Source organism: Oryzias melastigma, linkage group LG12 (assembly GCF_002922805.2).
Source record: "Oryzias melastigma strain HK-1 linkage group LG12, ASM292280v2, whole genome shotgun sequence".
Taxonomy (NCBI): domain Eukaryota; kingdom Metazoa; phylum Chordata; class Actinopteri; order Beloniformes; family Adrianichthyidae; genus Oryzias; species Oryzias melastigma.
In genome coordinates this window covers 392,767-395,510 of record NC_050523.1, presented here as the reverse complement: position 1 = coordinate 395,510, position 2,744 = coordinate 392,767, and positions in this window count along the sequence as shown.

Here is a 2,744-nt window from a genome sequence, read left to right as displayed (position 1 = left end):
AAGCACCGAAAGGGAACCGAAACAAAAGAACCGCGGTAGCACCGGAACCGCATCAGAACCCATCGGTGCCCAACCCTAGTGTCCTCTATCCTCAGAAGAACACGGTAAAAATACCAAAAACACATTTTTTATCGGTCTGGTCTTTAGGCTGATGCCCACAGCCTCACATTCAGATGTTTCTGAATAACTCTGTTGGCTCACGACCTCAGTGACCCCAGCGACCTCAGCGACCTCAGCTCAGCAGGAGCCTCCAGTTTGGTGCCGGCAGCGTCTGAAAGGTGAAACCCTCCAGTGCAGTGTTTCCACTCGACTGCAGAGTGTTCCTCCTCCTCCACGACCCTCAGAACTCGCCGCGCTCTCATGGAGATCTGAAGAGCTCCTCCACATCCTGACCCCCTCGCCACGCTCCTGGACGACCGGGACAAGCGTCCTCCCGGGTCCCAGCCTCCTCTGGCGGGTTGCAGGTTCCACTCCGCCTCTCTCTGCGGCCGACTGGTATCACTGTGGTTCCATCTGCCTGTTTGTGAATGTATTTTTTGAATATACTCTGCTAAAAAAGCGGACAAACCTGTTTCCTAGCAACCGCTTTAATAGGCGTGAAGCTGCCTTTCCCTGTTTAGCGCGGAAGGCTTTTAATACGTGACTTCTAAGTGCTTGAAGAAACATGAAAACAGATCTGCAGCCTGTCAGTCGAACACGAATCCCTGCGAGGTGTGAATAAGAGGCTGCTCAATAAACATTTACTCTACATGCGATTGCTGCGAGCGGCGGCGCCGCACGGGGACTTCAAACCAGCAGAGAGGGTAAACACGGGGGGGGCACAGAGACAAAGAGGAAGCTGCAGAGCTGATTACCAGCCCCAGTTTCTGCTGGAAGTGATGAAATAACAGATTTGTTGGTGTTAGCAGCTGGATCTCGGAGAAAAAACGCTGCAAACCCAAAGCAGAGCGCTGAACCTGAACCGCTCTGGTGTCAGAAGTGGACTCTTCCTGCTCACAAATCCTCCTGTGGATCAGGAGATCTCCAAGCTTTTCCACTAGAAACCCCCCAGAAAGATAATCGGTACCGACACCCCCCCTCCGTGACCCCTCCAGACACGTCCAGAGCTCGCCGTGGGGGTCTAGACTCAAAGAGAACACTCTCTGTGTCCTCACCCCTCCATCATGAAGCACCAAAGCTTCTGAAGCTTCACTGTTTCACCTTCAGACTCTGTGCTCATGCAGTTCTGGTTCTGGTTCTGGCAGACTGCAGGAAATGATGACGGGAATCCAGACATTACAGGGAGGAAATCAAAACCCTGAAGGGATCTGATGGTTCTGTTATGTCCTTCACTCACCTGTTCAACCACCACCACCTACAGACTCTCCTTTGTTTGGATTTTGGACTTTAGTTGGACTTCTAAATGGGATTTGTCTACCTGTTACTGGTTGGGTCCTCCCGGATGGATGGATGGATGGGTCGCCCTGGTTGGGGCTTCATCTGTTACTGGTTGGGACCTTCCAGATGGATGGATGGATGGGTCCCCCTGGTTGGGGCTTTACCTTCACAGACACTTTTCATGGTCTGGTGAATCTTCAAAAGCTGGTTGCTCCAAAAATATCCGGTTCTGGTACATGTTTCCCAGCAGAGTAGAGAGTGAAGCTCAGGAACTCCTGCTGGACTCCGGCTCCAAGCCCTCATACAGCCAGAGGAACGCTGACGACGGGACGAACGCCAAACACCCAAACTTTGCTGAAAGTTCAAACTCCTGAGAAGGAAACTGGGAGCGAAGGATCTGCATCTGTTGAAAGTGAATGGAGGCGGATCCTCCCTGAGACGTCTGTCAGAGCGACGTTAGATTAAAACAAAGGAAACCGTCTAAACGGCTCAGATTCATCTCCTTTCAAAAGCAGCAACTCTTCCTCACAGGAAGCGGCGCCTTCATCGCCACACGCCCACGCCGCTCCCAAGGTTAACGTCTGAAGAAAATATGCACACCTTGATGTCAGAAACAGGAAAGAAGACGTCCATCACTGTGATGCCAGAGCTCAGCGCAACAAAGGGATTGAGAGTTAATCTGCATTCAAGGCTGAGCTGGAGAATGGACTGTTTTAAGGCTTTTGTGGGAAATATGTGCTTTTCTGCCGATTTTAATTAGCTGAGCTTTCAAAGGCAGAGCGGCTGAGCCGGAATCCCGGTCCAGCAGGACGCAGGACCTGCAGCTCCACATCCGACCATCCTGACATGCCCGACTCCAATCACATGACATGTTCCTCAGCGTTTGTGGCCAGAAGCTGCTCGATTCAAGCGTCTGCTGCGTGCCGCGTTTGATTCTGTTGGACTGAGCTGCGTAACAATCAGCAGCTCCACGGTGGAGGAAGCTGTCAGGCTCAGATAAGCTTCAGAAAATAGCATGACAGGGAGGATGGAGGGAAGAGGAGCACCTGAGGAGAGGAGGAGGAATAATAAAAACAAGTGAAGGTGAGCGCCTGTGTCAGACAACATTCACAGATGGATGTGTTCATGAAGGTCATGTGATCAGACGGAGCGGACCGAACCGGGCCAGAAGACAGACGTCCTGCAGGAAACCTTTGAGCTCCGTCTGTGAGCGACGAACCGCAGCCAAGAAGCAGAAAAACAAACCGATGCTCCCGTCTGAAAACAAGATCGCATTCAGTTCATGTCAAGGTGAGAGGACGAAGAAACACACCTGTCCAGGTGAGGGCAGAGGACAAACGGCTGGAGGCCAGGTGATCTACTCACAC